The sequence below is a fragment of the Acinonyx jubatus genome, chromosome B2, assembly GCF_027475565.1.
Source record: "Acinonyx jubatus isolate Ajub_Pintada_27869175 chromosome B2, VMU_Ajub_asm_v1.0, whole genome shotgun sequence".
NCBI lineage: Eukaryota > Metazoa > Chordata > Mammalia > Carnivora > Felidae > Acinonyx > Acinonyx jubatus.
Window position 1 is genome coordinate 72,882,200 of NC_069385.1, and position 17,670 is coordinate 72,899,869.

Below are 17,670 nucleotides of genomic sequence, written 5' to 3' on the forward strand. Positions count from 1 at the left end.
CAACCTTTGACCAATTCACTTTAGAGGGAAAGCCTCTAATATTACTCCTCTCAAGCCCTTATCAGCCTCCAGCTGAACTATTTCCTGGTCATTTGTAGGAGGGTCTGGAAGAGATTCTGGTCATCTGTTTCTTTTGGGTGGGGGGAGTTCCCCCCAAAGGGCCATCTGGCTTGTCTGATAACTATAGTATAATCTTGAGAGGGAAGAACACTTCTTAAGAGCCAATCTAGGTCCCTGTGAGTGGGCTTATGAATGACCAGTAATCTTTCCAACTCCTCTCTAAATTTTGTAGAGTCTTCTGAAAGTGGAGGTAAAGGGCTTTATAATTTAAAAGATCTGTTACTGTCCAGGGGACATGAATTTTTTGCGGTGGAGGTCCAGGATACATCCACAAAAAACATTGTATAGGAAGGCTTGAAGTTGGCACAGTGTGACTACAGAGCCCTGGAAAGTAGGAGGGATTGTAAGAAACAGCAAAGTTTCTACCACCAGTCTCAGGTACTTCTGCTAAATTCACTTCCTGACTTTTAATGTTTACATGAGTAACATATATACCCTAGTGATGAAGTTTTGGGGGTAATGGTGGGATCCAGAGCCCACAGCCAAGAAAAAATTCTTGAAGACATCTTTGGTGCAAAATGTGATTTTTATTAAACCATGGGGACAAGACCCCATGGGCAGGAAGAGTTGCACTGTGGTTGTGAGGGTAACATTATATACCCTCAGGTTTGGGGGTGGGGGGGTCAGGAATAGAGTAAGTCTCTAAGGTATTTTGGAAGCAAGGCCTCCAGGACCTTGAGGGGCTAACTGTTGCTAGGGAAATGCCATTTACTACTATTTAATAAAACCTCAGTCATGAGACCCTTCAGATGTGTATCAGGAGGCCATAAGCTTGGAGTATGATTGCCAGCATATATCTTGGGGCAGTTGAGATAAACTAAGTTTCCAAAAGAGTTTTTATATGTTAAAGTAGACTTACAGGTTCCCGGGGGGGGGGGGGGTCAGGATAATGTTAAGCCAAGATTTTCTTTTGCCCCTAGCAAAGTGTCATCCTTCAGTCTGCTGAGCTCCTAGAGGGAGGTCACTCTGCCAGTTTCAAGGACTTGACAGTAGGCTATAGGCAGTAAGGGAACTTAATTTTTCATTTGCCTTAGTTTCTCACACTACCATGGCATATACTTAAACCCCTTTCCTTTGTTCTTGGGTAGCCAAGAGTGTCTGAGGAATATCACACATATTCCACCTGGGGGGGGGGGGTCTGCCAGCCTGTATTTTGCCCTCAGCTTGCCCCCACACTCCCTTATCACTGGGGCTGGAAATCAGGCTAGAGTGCTCTCCATAAATCTCTTAAAGAAACGTGAGTCAAAATAGGCAGCTGGGTATTTAAGGGATTTTCTGGGGATGGTAGAGGAGTTTTGGTATCTGAGGGAATTTGCTGGGGCACTGGGGCTAGATTTTGAGAGGGGAGCTAGACTAGGGTCACAGAGATACAAATATCTTCTGGAAGGTCAGGGACAGGGAGGTGGGGATAAAGGGGTGTTTAAGAGTGGAGAAGGAGAATTTACATTTGATGTGGGCTCTAATTTTTATGCTTTGTTCAATTTCTGTTCTTCCATCCTATTAAGGGAGTCTCTGAGCTAGCCATCATCCTTTGTATCTGCTTTTCAATTTGGTCTTTCCATAGGTAGCAATAAGACAATTGTTAAGGATGAGAACTCTTTAGGAAAAAAAAATTACATGTAGAAATTTGTCCAGTTAAAAGGATTCATCATCTGACCATTAATGAGTAGGAACTTATTTTAATCTCAATACTGACTCAAAACGACAAACCTTTTTATGGCTTAACCATGGACACAAGAGGCATCCCCAAAGGAAAGTGCAAAAGATACAGCCCTCACAAGATTCAGAAAGTTCACTCCCAGAGATAGCCTCAGAAAGCAGACTTCGTTGGCACAAGTAGTAAGAATTGTGTAGTGAAGTGTATCCGGTTTCCCAGGAGAATATGAGATGCCTCCAGTCACAGACCCACTGATCTGTGACACTGGTAAGGAGCTACTGGAGTGAAGCTTTTCCAGCACTAACAAGACAACAGAGATTGAGACAACCAAGGTCCCTTATGGACCAGGACCCCTAATAACCAACTGCCTTGAGAACTGAGTGTTGGACAAAGAGAATGTTGATGCCAATTGTAAGTCCAGGTTGTTATCTATACTTCTGACCATCTGGCCATAAACCAGAGGTTCCCATGACTCCCTCTCTTTTTGGATCCACAGCCTATTCTGCTGTCTGCCAATGCATCTTATGGTTGGCAATGAGAATATTCTCTCTGGTCACAAAGTCAAGCACCCAAGACATAGAAGAAGACCAAAGGAAAGCCTCATCCAGTTTTTCTTATATGCACATTAACAACTTTAAGCCTTGCATCTCTTGGAGTCAAACTAATACCTTAGAGGGACTGTGTGGTCCCTCATTGCACAGAAATTGTCTTGGGGTTGGTGGGTAACCTAATGTCAATCTAACCTGTTCTGTGACCAACTTATCCTAACAGGGGAGTCTTTGGGTTAAGTGCCAAGTACTTGAACAGCTCTTCAGTGTTCTATTTGTGTCCACTGATATAGTGGCTTTGGCTTCCAAGATGTCCCTTAACAACAACCTTTATACCTCATGCACACATTAACTACTACGGCCAAGTTTATCTAAACTTGTCTGGTCTGGTAGAGAACCATGAACTCCCAGTCTGAGGCCAGATCAAACAGCAGGTTTAGAGGAATGCCTCTCTGCCTGTGTTCCACCTTATGCTTTTCTTCTCTATGACAAACGATGCAACAGACAGGAACGAAGAAAAACATTGACTATCTCTGGGAGGAAAAGGATCAATAAAAACTAAGAGTACTCAAAACAAATCTTTACCAGAGTCACTATACCTAAGGAATTAGTCCTGCAAATATTTTCTCCTGCTAATCTAAATTTAGAAAAGCAGGGAAAAAAAAAAAAAAGACTCATCACTTTTGCTTCCACCAGACCCTGGAGGCAGAAATCAGGAGACTGACATGGTAAAAATTCTTACCTTCTGCCAGCTTTTTGTCAGAAGTCCCAGAATCTCTCAGCTGCAGCGGTCCCAGAACAAGCAGTCTCCTGCCAGAGTGATAGTCCCACCTGTATTGTCAAAACTGTAGGGTTGGAAAAGTTTTCCCTTCTTACTCTCTAGGTTCCTTGGCTGGCCTAATCATTAAATTGATACACAACAGATTAACAGGAGAAAAATAAAGTTTTTAAAAATATATATATTTTTAATGTTTATTCACTTTTGAGAGACAGAGAGTGAGTGGAGGAGGGACAGACAGAGAGGGAAACACAGTCTCTGAAGCAGGATACAGGCGCTGAGCTGTCAGCACAGAGCCCAAAAATGGGGCTCGAACTCACGAGCTTTGAGACCATGACCTGAGCTGAAGTCTGATGCTCAACTGACTGAGCCACCCAGGTGCCCAAAAAATAAAGTTTAATTACATGTATATGAAGGGGTTCAGGACAGTCCCCTCCCCAAATGTGCCACTTTGACATGTGGATTATGTTGAGCTGAAGGCACTTGAGACCCCGTGGGCTCAAGAGAAACTTTTATCCCTCCCTTAACCACAAAGAAGAATCTAAATTGGGGGTCTTTCCGAATAAGAATTGTTAGCACATATAAACTCCATCTAAGTGACCCATCTGTATGGCACGACAAACATCTAATTACCAGGCATCTGCTTGCTGTTCCTATCACCCTGTGGAGTGCATTTCTTCCTTGGAAGTCCCAGACCCCTACCCTCTTTTCCTTAGTTCAGAATGTATGCCCATTTTACCTGTCTTTGGAATTTCCATGTATATGTGAATTCCCTATGCATACGCCTACTAAATTTGATTTTTTCCTGTTAATCTCTCTTATGTCCATTTGAATCTGAGTCCAGATTCAAATCTGAGGGGACAATGTGGGGTGATCTGATTGGGTGGAGACTGGCAGCACAGGAGGTGAAAGAATTCACACAAAGCAAAACATACAAGAAAGAGGTTTATTGAATACACTGCAAGGGAGGGACAGTAAAGGAGAGACTGTCTGCCAGGAGGCAGTGGTGAGGTGCTGTAGTTAAGGGAGGAAGGTGAGGAGGTACAGAACTGTATAGAATTTTCCTTTTTTGGTACCTGTGCCTGGTTGTCAGCAACCCATTGGTCAGCTAGAGCCTATGGCTAGTTCAAGGTGGTTTATCTAATGAGCCTGTTTGCATGCAGCCCACTGATCATTGTGGGCCCTTTTACCTTACTCAGGTTTTCATTGCTTGAACCTGTTGCCTAGAAGTGGCCTCCACAGGCAAGGCTTCTTGCTCCCCGCTATATACTTCCTGTATACAAGGGAGAGACCCTGGAAAAGTGTGTAACTCTCCGAAATGGCCAAAGCCATCACCTTAAGTGTCATCTTCAGCTAAAGACAAAAGATGTTGGTCGTGGGGAGTCTGTTATGGGAGGTTACCAGGAAAGCACAGCAAAGCAGGTGTGGTTGTTATGCAGATTTAAGTCCTAGTCTTCTCCAATGATTGAGTCATTCCCCTCTTCCTGGCACAGAGTGGGAGACACCCTTACAGAGATTTCCTTTGTAAATATCAATGTCTCTTACAAAAGAGTAACTTGTACTCAATTTTCAGAGCTTTACCTATGTCTGCTGTTTCTTAACCAGTTTGTAAGAATAACCAGTTTAAAATAATCTTCATGCTAAGGAGACACATTTTGGGGGTGGCAAATTCTGTTCCCTTTCAGGCATCTGGATTTTTTTTAATGCTTTCTTTTATTGAAGTATAATTAAGATACAGTGTTACATTACTTTCATGGGTACAACATGTTGATTAAACAATTGTATACATTACTCAGTGCTCATTCCAGTAAGTGTGGTCACCTTGTGTCACCATACAATGTTATCACAATATTATAGACTATATTTCCTGTGCTACACTGTTCATTTCTATGACTTATTTATTTTACCATTACAACTTTGTGCCTCGTAATGCTCTTCAGCAATTTCACCCATAAGTATCTGAATTTTTAAAAATAGGACTGTCAAAGTGTGATGAACTTGGAAATGCTCAGGTCCCTCTTCCCATTTTAGGACGCCAACTTTAAGGTTTGCTTTAAAAAGTCTTGCTGATTTTAGGGATACCTGGGTGGCTCAATTGGTTCAGCATGTAACTCTTGATCTCTGCTTAGGTCATAATCTCATAGCTCGTGAGATTGAGCACTTCGATTGTGCTGTGAGCACAGAGCCTGCTTGGCACTCTCTCTTTCTCCCTTTCTCTCTGCCCCTCCCTTGCTCTCTCTCTCTCTCACTCTCTATCAAAATAAATAAATAAACTTTAAAGAAAAAAGAAAAAAAAGTAGTTTTGCTGATTTCTGTGATTCTTACAGACATTATTCAATATAACAACAACAATCATTCAATGAATATCAATTTGAGTATTTAGTATTGTATTCATATACTGGGCAGGTTTGGTCCCACTAAACACTTACCCTCTGTCATAACCTTTCCAAAATTGTTCTCTTACTATTTCTCTCCCCACATCCCTATCCTCTTGAGTTCCTCTCTAACCAGACCTCCTCTGTGAAGCCTTCCTTGGTCTGCTTGGTCTGCTTGGTCTTCCTTGGTCTGCTGAAGTCTAGGCATAATATCTGTCATGAGAGCAGATTTCACTCATTTGTTCTGCTTCCCCTTATCTGCCCTTCCCATACAGAAGTAGCAACTCTTCAAAACTCCTATAGCTTTGATTTGCTACCTTACTGTATTTGGTTTGGAATCTGTCATTTTGCTTTTTATTACAGTTAATATATAGATGAACCTTGGTCAAGAGGCTGTAAGCCCTTTGAGGGTAGGGATTGTGTTTTACATTCAGCCCCTGTTCTTTAATACCCTTTGGCACAATAAGTTGTCGATAAATGCCCATTGAATTAAACTCAATTCAGTTTATATTTTATAGCCATATGGGATATGGATTTATACTTACCCTCATTATCTAAAATGTCCTAGACTCTGCAGGGAGAACAGATGCTCTCCAAATGTAGGAGCTTATTTACAACTGTCTTTCAAATATTTGGGGGATCTATACTTTAACAATAAAATTGTCTATAGTCAAAGTTATAACTCAAGTAGAATCAAAAGAACACAAGGTATCTACTGAGCTGTTACAACTTAATGGATGAACTGCAAATACATGGGCTCTAGCCTTCTCTTTCACAAACTTAATCTGTGCTGTAGGTCTCATTTAATTTTGTCTTTGCTCTTACATTTTGTCACAATATTGATTTTTTTATTGCCTTCTTGAGAGATTCTAAATTTCCAATCCAATTGTTTTCTTAACATGACTGGTTCTTTTTGCAATTTCTTCACTGTGAGTTTACCAGCTAATATTCAGTGCACTGCTTAATAGGAGCCCTCACTATCTTCCTAGAAATCTAAAGGGAAAATAAATGCAAGGAGATTATTTCTGGGTCCAGGTAGGACCTATTCTTCAGGATCTGAATTCTCTGAGAGAAAAGCTTTCAAACTTCAGTGTGGTAAAGATCATTTGGACAATGTAATTTCTATGCAGATTCCCAGACTACACTTCTAGACAGTCTGATTCAATAGACTGGGGCTGGGCCCTGGAAACCTACATTTCTAGCTATAATTTCAAGGGCCTTCAGATCATACAGTTCTAGACCTATGTTTATCTACTTCTACCTTTTCTTCCTTTCCTCCAACTCATGGCCTGTGCACCAATTTTTAAAAAATGTTTATTTGTTTTGAGAGAGACAATGTGCGAGAGAGGCAGAGAGAGAGGGAGAGATAGAATACCAATCAGGCTCTACGCTGTCAGTACAGAGCCTGCTGTGGGGCTCAATCTCATGAACCATGAGGTCATGACCTGAGCCAAAATCAAGAGTCAGACACTTAACGGACCAAGCCACCCAGGTGCCCCACCAATTCTTTCTTAAGTAAACTCTATACCCAACATGGGTCTCAAACTCAAGACCCCAAGATCAAGAGTTGCATGCTCCACCAATTGAGCCAGCCAGGCACCTCTACCAATTTTGTAAAAAATGCCTAAACATCCTCCTTCTACCTTCACCCACCAATGGGCACAAAGCACTTTTTAAAAACTTATGGCCAACCTTCATAATTTTTTCTGATCATTCTAATTACCCAAAGCCTTTGTTTTGTGAATCATTTGAATCCTAAGCCCTTAGTTCAATTTGGCACATAATTGTTGTGCTTTCAACAAATGTGCATTTTTCAACACGTTTCTTAAGCATTCTCTAGTGAGGTTACTTGTTGAGAAGAACTTTATTTTTTTTTTTTTTTTTTTTTTTTTTTTTTTTTTTTTGAAGAGGGACAGTGCAAGCTAGGGAGAGGAGCAGAGGGAGAGAGAGACTGAAGCCAACTCCATGATGAACCTGAAGCCTGACACAGGGCTCAATTCCACAACCCTGGGATCATGACCTGAGCCAAAATCAAGATTTGGGTACTTAACCAACTGAGTCACCCAGGTGCCCCAGAACTTTATTACTTCTTAACAGCTCTATAAGCAGGGGTGTACAGGGGTGTCTGGATGGCTCAGTTGGTGGAGACTGTAACTCTTGATCTCAGAGTTGGAAGTTCAAGCCCCGTGTTTAGTGTAGAGATTACTCAAAAAAATCTTAAAAAAAAAAAAAAAAACAAAGCAAGGGTGTGCAGGGATAGAATAAAGAGAGTTCAAAACTTTCCCTGTATTTATCTGTTATGATAAAATGCATTTTTATTAGTTTATTTATTTAATTTTTTAAAGTAATCTCTATACCCAATGTGGGACTTGAACTTACAACCCAAGATCAAGAGTTGCATGCTCTACTAACTGAGCCAGCCAGGCATCTCAGATAAAATGCATACTTATTATTTTATTTATTTATTTTATTTTATGCTTTTAGAGAGAGAGAGAGAAAGAATCTTAAGCAGGCTCCATACTCAGTGTGGAGCCTGACGTGGGGCTTGACCCCATGACTCTGGGATCATGACCTGGGCTGAAATCAAGAGTTAGACACTCAACTGACTGAGCCACCCAGGCACCCCTAAAGTGCATTTTTAAATACATGTAAGGGAAAGTAGAAAGGGAAGAAAGACTTAATTTGAAATTTGATTTCTGGGGGAGTGCCTGGGTTGCTCAGTTGGTTAAGCATTCAGCTTAGGCTCAGGTCAGATTTCACAGTTCTTGAGTTCAAGCACCACATCGGGCTGTCTGCTGTCAGCACAGAGCCTGTTTCACATCCTTTGTCCACCCCCCCCCCCCCCCCCCGTCCCTCCCCAGCTTGTGCTCTCTCTCTCTCTCTTTCAAAAATAAGTAAACATTAAAAAAATTCTTAACAATAAAATAAAATAGCATTTGATTTATGAATTCCAAATATCCATGGTTCCAACAGTTCTATAATTACTGATTAGGTGCTGTTTATTTTAAAATTACAGGGGCGCCTGGGTGGCGCAGTCGGTTAAGCGTCCGACTTCAGCCAGGTCACGATCTCGCGATCCGTGGGTTCGAGCCCTGCGTCGGGCTCTGGGCTGATGGCTCAGAGCCTGGAGCCTGTTTCCGATTCTGTGTCTCCCTCTCTCTCTGACCCTCCCCCGTTCATGCTCTGTCTCTCTCTGTCCCAAAAATAAATAAAAAACGTTGAAAAAAAATTTAAAATTACAAACATAATTCATGTTTGCATATATTTTTCAAGTAGTAAAGACAGGCATAGAATTTTAAAAAAATCTTCCTCATTCATGACCTCTAGTCTATCACTGCACTTAGTAGCAGTTTATTTATTCTTATAAGTAATTTTAGAATTTATTTATATTTCAAATAATTAAGAATTTTCTTCAGCGTATGTAAGCATTTGTGTGCGTGCACCCTCTCTCTCAAAAATAAGTATTAAAAAATAATAGTTTATTTAGAAATCTTTTCATATCAACATTCTTTGCTGTGGTATTTGTGTGGTATTCCATGGTATAAATGAAGATAATTTAATTACTTATATCATTGATGAGCAATTAAGTTATTTCCTTTTTTATATTACTATAAAAATGCTGCAGTGACCTTCCTTGTGCATGTATCTACTTATTTGAGCAAGTAAATATCTATGGGATAAATTCCCCAACAAGGAATTATTGGATCAAAAGCAATGTGTGCTTTCAGTCTAGTCAGATATTGCCAAATTGTCCTCCCAAAATGTTGGACTATCTTATAGTCCCACCAACAGAGTAGAAGAGAGCCCGTTTTCTCTAAATCCTTAGTAGAACTGTGTTTTGTAAAACTCTTAAAACAACTTCATAGTTTAAAAATAGTATCCTATTTTGACGAGCATTTCTAAATTTTGGGTCAAATTGAGTATCTCTTGACTTGATCATTGCTCCTATTAATTTCTGAAGGATATAATCAATTAAAATCAGAGACTATTTTAAGCAATTGCTAACTCTGTATAACATTAATATAAAATTTCATAAATATAGTGTGCTTGGAATTGTTTATTAAGTTACATGTTTAAATATGCCCTTAAGGGAATAACTTACCCATTTTTAAAATCTTTGTTAACATTTATTCATTTTTGACAGAGAGACACGGAGTTCGAATGGGGGAGGAGCAGAGAGAGAGGGAGACACAGAATCTGAAGCAGGCGAAGCAGGCGAAGCAGGCGAAGCAGGCTCCAGGCTTTGAGCTGTCAGCACAGAGCCCAACGTGAAGCTTGAACCCACGAACCATGAGATCATGACCCGAGGCGAAGTGGATGCTTAACCAACTGAGCCACCCAGGCGCCCTAGGAATAATTTACCCTTAAGTCAATAGAGGAATATTGATATGGAGCTAATGTTTCTTTCTTATTTAATATTTCTGCCAATTAAATAGCTTTCTGGTGTATTATTCCTCTTTTGAATATGTGACAAAGATAAATGGCTTGATTTCTAGGAAGAGTTACTGATTTTATGCATACAATATAATGTGAAAGAAGGAAGCTACTTCCTTTACCCTTTGCTTCAGGATGCTTTAGTCTTGCTGTCGCCTCCATTCCACTGCAGCATTTCCTTCTCTGGTGCTCTGCCCTATTTTAAGTGTAGAAAGTAGCAGATCAGGTATAAGCACTCAACTGTCTGCAGCTTTGGTTCATCACTTAGAAAGCAAGAATCATTTCTCGCAGAGCACTGACTGGCACAACACAGCAGGGGAGTCAAGCTGAAAGGAGGAACCATGAGAAATTTGTTTTCTTTTTGCTTGAGTTTCCTGTCAAATGCATAGAACCAGGACTTAAAAATGAACCAAATGTGGTTGAAAGGAACTTCCAATATTAAAGTCAAAGCATGGTTTTTTAACTTCCAAATGATCAATATGTATTGCTCCTCACAAAAGTATTAGAAACTACCCTGTACTTTTTATTTGAGGTTATAAGGGTATAACTATAAAAACTAGTTTCATAACAAACTCAGTCTTTTGGAGTATTTTGCATCTTTCATAATTTTAAGTCTTTTTAAAAAAATATTTATTTAATTTTGAGACACAGAGAGACAGAGTGTGATCAGGAGAGTGGCAGAGAGAGAGGGTGCCACAGAATCCAAAGCAGGCTCCAGGCTCTGAGCTGTCAGTACAGAGCCCTACATGGGGCTTGAACCCACGGACCGCGAGATCATGACCTGACCCAAAGTCAGACGCATAGCCAACTGAGCCACCCAGATGCCCCTACACTTGAACTATTTATATGGGAAGCAAAAGACTTTTTAAAAGGATAACTGATTACCATCACTTCCTTGTATAATTTTTTTTTTTGCACTAAGAATTCTCACAGTTACTCCAAATGCTTTCCCTTCAAAGCACAGTAAATCACCTGGTTCTGTTAAAGATGACTGTGGATTAATACGTGTGTCTCGAGTGTGTCATGTAGGATGCCCAGAAACTTGCGGCAAAGACCTTCATGAATTGAAGCTCAAGCTCCTCCCTTCCACTTCTGATCTCATAAAGCCACTTTTTTTTTTTAGTTTATTTATTTATTTTGAAAGAGACAGAGACAGCATGAGGGGAGGGGCAGAGAGAGACAGAGACAGAGAATCTCAAGCAGGCTCTGAGCTGCCAGTGCAGAGCCCGATGTGGGGCATGAACCCACAAAACTGTGAGATCATGACCTGAGCCAATACCAAGAGTCAGATGCTTAACTGACCGAGTCACTCAAAAGTGAAGTTAAATTTATAACAAACTTATCTGCAGTGAATGATACAGGCTTGATTGGAAGTTAGAAGACCTCACAACACAATGGAAATTTTTGCCACAAAATGGAGGAAATACTTGAACAAGTCTAGACAAGGGACTTTTGAAGAAATGCAAGAAGTCATCTCAACTCATCTTTGGTAAAACTCCATTTTGCGTAAAGCTTTGGGTACTTTGGAGCCCATTAGAAGAATGACGCTGATAGACCAGAAAGAATCTGTACAAAGTCAACGAGGGTGATAAGAACCGAGAGTAAGCATTAGTTTCTTAGGACTGCTGTAACACAAGCTACATGGCCTGAAACAACAGAAATGTATGGTCTCATCGTTCTGGAGGCTAGAGTTCTAAAATTAAGATGTTGGCAGCACCATGCTCACTCTGAAGCTGTGGGGGAGAATCCTTCTTTGCCTCTTCCTAGGTTCTGGTGGTGGTGGCTGTAAGTCCTTGATACTGCTTTGTTTGCAATTCCAGTCTCTACCTCTGCCATCACATGCCATTCTCCCCATGTGTCTCTGTGGTGGTTTGTCTATGTATCTATGTGTCACAAGGAATTTCTCTCTTCTTTTAAGGACACCAATCGTATTGGAGTAGGGCCCACCTTAATGACTTCATCTTAATTACATCTGCAAAGACCCTATTTCCAAATGAGGTCACATTCACAGATAACAGAAGTGAGGACTTTGACATAACTTTCTGGGGGGACACAATCCAACCTGTAACAGGGTACGACCTACAGAGATCTTTTTTTTTGAGTTATTTATTTATTTTGAGAGAGAGAGCACGCGCACACACGTGAGGGGGGGGAGTGGGTACAGAGGGAGAGGGAGACAGAATTTCAAGCAGGCTCCACACTTAGCATGGAGCCAGACAGGGCTTGTACTCATGAACCGTGAGATCATGACCTGAGCTGAAATTAGGCGCTTAGCCAACTGAGCCACTCTGACATGCCTACAAAGATCTTTTAAAGTTGAAATGTATTTTAGTCCAAAAATGAGTCTTTGAGGATGTGATAAATTACAATAAGCCCTGGAGTATGCTGGTGGTCAGAATAATGCCCTCTCACCTATAGATGTCCATGCCCTAATCCCCAGGACCTGTGAATATGTTAGGTTACGAGACCGGGGAGATTTAGAGTTGCAGACGGGATTACGGTTGCTAATCTGACTTTAACATAGGTGATTACTCAGAGGGGACCTAATGTCACCTCAAGTGTCCCTTAAATGTACAAGAATGAGGCAGAAGAGGAGGATATGAGAAAAGCTTGACAAAGCATTGCTGGCTTTGAAGATGTGAGGGGGCCACCAGCCAAGGAATGTAGCAGCCTCTAGAAACTGAAAAAGACCAGAAAATGGATTCTCTTCTAGAGCCTCCAGAAGGAATGCAGACCTGTCCAAACCTTGATTTCAGCACAGTAAGACCCGTTTAGGACTTCCAAACTCCAAAGCTATAAGGTAACAAGTTTGCATTGTTTTAAGCCACCATGTCTGTGATTACTTTATTTTAGCAGTCATAGGAAACGAATACAAGTGCTAGTGTCGTAAAAGGAAGATAGTATTTAAACTGGTCAATTTTAGTATAATTAGGAACAACATCTTGGTAGACGTTAAAATAGACATATTTAAGGTAGGTGTTAGTAATTTGGCTCGGAACGATTTATAAAAATCAATTGCTAATGTGTTACTGCTGGAAGTAGTTAAAAGATGCTGTGTTAAATAGACAAGAGATTTTGATGCAGAGAATGTTTCCACATTTGTTCAGTAGCATATACTTAGAGGATAAGTAAGCCTTTCAGTTATATTTCTTGTGCTTTGTTTCCCTTTACCAGAATAAAACTTACTAAAATGATGTGTATGCCCGTTAGAGTGTGTTGAATTCAATTAACATGGCTGGATTTAGAATTTCAATTTCACTGGCCGTATCAGAAAGTTCACCTGTAACCAGCTCCCTCTGGGGAAGATTGCCTTCCTGTGTAATCTGATTTCCATAGTTACATGGAATGAGAACCTGGCTCCTTGAAAACAAGGTATTGATCTGGTAAGAATCTACCTTATTCTTATTCATAAAAGCTGTTTTCAGCTGCAAGCATTTAAGTTTCTGAAAAATCACCCTATTCTAAAGGAATACTAACTAAAGCTTGAAGTGATGATTGTTGCCCTAATTATGCTTCTAACATTTTATGGGTTACTGTGTAGTCAAGTTGTATCATATTCTGCAAAAATAAGATTAGCCATAGAGAAGTCAGGAAGTTTCTGGCTTTGACTTTTCTTCAAACTGCAAATTTCAAATGATCCTTATCCCCTTTGGTTTGTTGGTCTTTTTCAACAAAATACCTCTGATTCTAATTTATATACCAAAAGGCAGGAGAGAGGTCAGAATGATTATAAAATGATTTGTGAGCCCAGAGAGTTTATGGTTATTTTATAAAATTGCCAGTATCTTGCAGCGATTTATTGCTAATTGTTAAATTTAATTCTGTACCAAGTGTTTACTCCCTTCCTTTCCTTTCCTTCTCTCTACTATCAAAACATTCCCTAGTGAGTTCCTTTAGAACTGTATGTGTGCATGTACATGCATACTGCCATTCCAAATAATACCAAGTTCAATTTCATGAGGATAATGTGTAAAAATCATTGTAGCAAGTTTCTTTAAACCAAGTAAGTAAGTAAGCCCTATACCCAATATGGGGCTTGAACTCACAACCCCAAGATCAAGGGTTGCATGCTCCACTGACTGAGCCAGCTGGGTGGCCTTGCAGCAAGTTTCTTTAAATTGAGAAAGAGTGCTTATAGTACTGGTGATGCTCTGCCATATCAGTGTAGGTGAGACTTACTCTCTGGTAAACACTCAGCCGTGAAATTCCTCCTGGCAGGTGGGAGAAACCTGCAGGTGATTACCAGAACCCAAAACATAGTGCAGATTGGATTGATTGGCTGTGATAAAGGACTAGGTACCCGTATTAAGGAGCATTATACTATATATAGGAATCAGGAATTCCCAGGCACTCTGTAAACATGGAAACTGATGTATGAAAAGTCTGAGGTCCTGGCATAGCAACAGCTGATTTCTGTGATCTCCATATTTTCTATACCTGGAATTGTCTGGGTTTCATTACCAGGACCTCTAAGTGATACTTAGATTCTTTTATATATGGACCCATCCACAGTCACATTCTCTTTTCTTTTCTTTTAATTTTTAAATTGTCTATTTTGTTAAAAAAATTTTTTTAACATTTGTTTATTATTGAGAGACAGAGACAGACAGAGGGGCAGAGAGGGGGGAGACACAGAATCTGAAGCATGCTCCACGCTCTGAGCTGTCAGCACATAGCCGGACACGGGGCTCGAACTCACGGACTGTGAGATCGTGACCTGAGCTGAAGTTGGACGCTTTACCGACTGAGCCACCCAGGCGCCCCATAAATTGTCTATTTATTAAAATTTTTTTAATGTTTATTTATTTTTGAGAGAGAGACAGAGCATGAGTGGCAGAGGGACAGAGAGAGAGTGAGACACAGAATCTGAAGCAGGCTCTGAGCTGTCAGCACAGAGCTCGATGTGGGGCTCAAACTCATAAACACAAGATTGTGACCTGAGCTGGAGTTGGACGCTCAACCGACTGAACCACTCAGGTGCCCCTAAAATGTTTTTTTAATGTTTATTTAAACACGTGGGACTCGACCTCACAGACTGTGAGGCCATGACCTGAGCTGAAGTTGGACGCTCAACCGACTGAGCCACACAGGTGTCCCCATAGCCACATTTTTAAATCTCCTTAATTGCAGCTATGTATTTCCCCTTCTACTCTCAAATGAATTAGTGTCATATTCTAATTTAGGTGCCACAATCACTTTAATAATTTAATATTTAAGTTTTTTTAATTTTTATTTTAAGTAGGATTCACTCACAACCCTGAGATCGAGTCGTATGCTGTATAGAGTGAATCAGGACCTTGTCTTGACTTGGGGGCAGGTGGTATAATCAAATAACCACAAGCAATTCATGTTCATACAGCTTTTCCTAAAGAGAGGAGTTTGGTTTTGCCTTCTTAGAAAGCAAACACTCTACCTCCAACCCTTGTTCTAAGTGAAGGTTTTCTATGCAAAAATTGCAGAAAATCCAAGTAGTCTCAAAATATCCTGCTGTACTGCGTTACCAGAGACGGAGCAAGTTTGGAAGGAAAACGTTTCCAAATTTTCACATTCCAGCTATGTGAAGTAAATAATTATTTTTCTGAATTATATTTCCTTTGATTTTTGTCAATTAGTATTGAGAATCGCATTATTTTCTCAGTAAAACAAATCAGAGCCTTTAAAAAAAGACTTCACAGCACACAATAGCAAGGGTGCATTCAAACTCAATTTAGTAAGTGTTATGTTAGGTCCTTGGGGTTTTTGATTGATGATATACCCATGTATATTACTTGTGAAATGTCTGTTGATTCCAGCCATATGGTAAAAATCATTGCTTAGTGGAAAACAATAGCTGTGAAATGATAAAATGGAAAACACTATAATATTTATTTTTAAAAAGATGAATAGGAATTCAATGAATGTAATAAATTCCTCTTGTAACATAGTTGACTAGCAGTAATAAGAATGTAGAAACTATTGGGAGAAGAATGTAATATTAACCACTTTTTAGTAAAAAGTCTTTATAACATATATCTTCAGCAGCTAAATTTAATTTCCTACAGCTCTTTGTATACAGATAATTTTCACTCATACAAGCTTTTGCATTATTTACAATTAGTTCACAGTTCATGGTGATAGAAATTTTAGCAAGAAAATATTAACTTCCTCCCCTGAGATCAACAACTTGCAAATACATTCCTTGTCAGAGATGCACTGTCTCTGTTTTTTAACACCAAGATAACAGCGCCTTACACAACTATTCTCTTACTTGATTAGGGGCAAAATGTCACCTTTGCTGAAAGCAACCCACTGCTTTCACAGCAATCAAAGATCAAAATTCCACTTTACAGATAGAAATTGCACATGGATTTTCATAGGAATAAAGGTTGTTGATAGTGTCAAGTTGTTGCCTGAGCTAAGACGTGGGGAATCCTGAAGGAATCCAGGATAAACTTAATTTTATGATTCATTTAAAAATATTATTTAAATTTATTACAAAATTCGAGAAAATTAATTTTGATTCATTTAAAAGTAGTATTTAAATTTGTTATAAAATCCTGCTTCCCAGAAGTATTAGTGAAAAAATTTTTTTAAATGTTTATTTATTTTTGAAAGAGAGAGAGAGCACGAGCTGCGGAGGGGCAGAAAGAGAGAGAGACACAGAATTACAAGCAGGCTCCAGTCTCTGAGCTGTCAGCACAGAGCCCGAAGGAGGGCTCGAAGTCACAAACTGCAAGATTATGACCTGAGCCTAAGTTGGATGCTTAACTGACTGAGCCACCCAGGTGCCCTACCTGGAAGTATTATTTTAATAAGTTCTTCAATAATTATTGCAGTACCACCGACATTGAACCAAATTATCATAATCTGCAACTAGATGATGTTTCAAAATATGGATGAATGTGGTCCCCTTCCTTTTTTTTTTTTTGTTCTTGTTCCCTTAACTCTTCCCCAATAGCACACAATAGGTCATCATTGCCCCAAGGACAAGTGAACCAGAGAACCAAGGCAGCAACTTCCTGTTTTGTTTGTTTGCTTTCAAATGTCCAGGACCAAGTATAACGCGAAAAGATTGGAAAGAATACTTGATCAATGAGTTTCACTCTGCCCCTACCTCCCTTTGTTCCTGCCTGATAGCAATGAAAACAAAACAACCAAACCAAACCACACCCCCATTAGAACCTCATCCTGCACGGGAAGAGGAAGAGAACATTGGAAAGAAACAGTAGGCAGGTGTCAGTGAGAGGTCCCTTGAAAAGAGGTCTGCACCTCTTCAAACAACACTCTGGGTTGGGAGAGGGATGTTAATAGACTCTCCGATAAATTTCGGTATCTGAGAGTGGGTGTGTCTAGTGTCCTGCTTTCTTCTGGGTGGCCCAAAGGGTCAGATGATATGCTTTGGGCAGCATAGACAATAAAGAGGCTTCCAGGAAGAAATCCAAGTGCACAAAACCTGCCTTTCACCTTGCTCCTTCTTTCTTTTTAAAAACTGTACAAAATAGATACATAATTAATAGATGAAGAGCTATTTATAAGGAATATCAACAAATCAAATATTTATTGAATGTTGTATGTGTCCACCTTCGAAAACTTTTGAGAAAGTTATTGTGCAGCCCATGTAACCCATGTTTTAAGAGGCAGAGAAAGGGAAAATTCAGAGTAGAATGAAATAAGATTCATGAAGGAGATAAATCTTGGGTGAGAGGTGGAAACTTACTGGGTTTTAGTAAAGATAAAACATACCCCAAACACAAAAACCAGGCAAGGAAGGAATAGGTC